This window comes from Bison bison, unplaced genomic scaffold, assembly GCF_000754665.1.
Source record: "Bison bison bison isolate TAMUID 2011002044 unplaced genomic scaffold, Bison_UMD1.0 scf7180017864180, whole genome shotgun sequence".
Classification (NCBI taxonomy): Eukaryota; Metazoa; Chordata; class Mammalia; order Artiodactyla; family Bovidae; genus Bison; species Bison bison.
The window spans coordinates 2399332-2399748 of record NW_011494752.1 but is presented as its reverse complement, the minus strand read 5'-3'; the positions used below and the strand labels follow the sequence as shown (position 1 = coordinate 2399748).

General features: G+C 62.6%; 1 protein-coding gene across 2 annotated transcripts in view; it reads right to left on the bottom strand.

Moving 5' to 3' along the window:
* Positions 1-411, bottom strand: part of SMARCE1 (SWI/SNF related, matrix associated, actin dependent regulator of chromatin, subfamily e, member 1) — a 22809-nt gene extending 22398 nt beyond the window's left edge. For both annotated transcript variants that reach the window (XM_010842598.1, XM_010842599.1), the window contains exon 1: positions 111-411. The gene's annotated coding sequence lies outside the window, so the exon portion shown is untranslated. The remainder of the gene's footprint in view (positions 1-110) is intronic.
* Between the last annotated feature and the right edge of the window lie 6 nt (positions 412-417).

Here is a 417-nt window from a genome sequence, read left to right as displayed (position 1 = left end):
TGCCCCGCGCCAAATTCTGACCCCCAGCAACCCTCAGCAACCCCAGCCAAGCCGGGACCCCACGCCTCTCCACCCTCCCGACCCAGTCGGGCCCAGTCGGAAACACTCACCCGCGGGCAGAAAAAGCGCCCGCAGCTCCGGCCTCGCTTCCCTTTGTCCCGCGCACGCCCCGCCCCTCGCGTCCCGAGCTTCCGCGCTCGCACTTTCAACACTCTCCTTAATTCCTTTCCGGGCCCCAACCGACTCTCTTCAGAAAAATAAACGTTCTATTGGGGACGCGGTGGTGTTTAGTACAGTCAAGGATTTTTTCCAGGCTCCATACGTTCCTCAAAACTCCCCGAATGTCAGTACTTTGCCAGCCGGGCGCCGATTCGTCACTCCGGAGAGGGAGGAGGGGGCCCGACCGAGGGTAGGCCC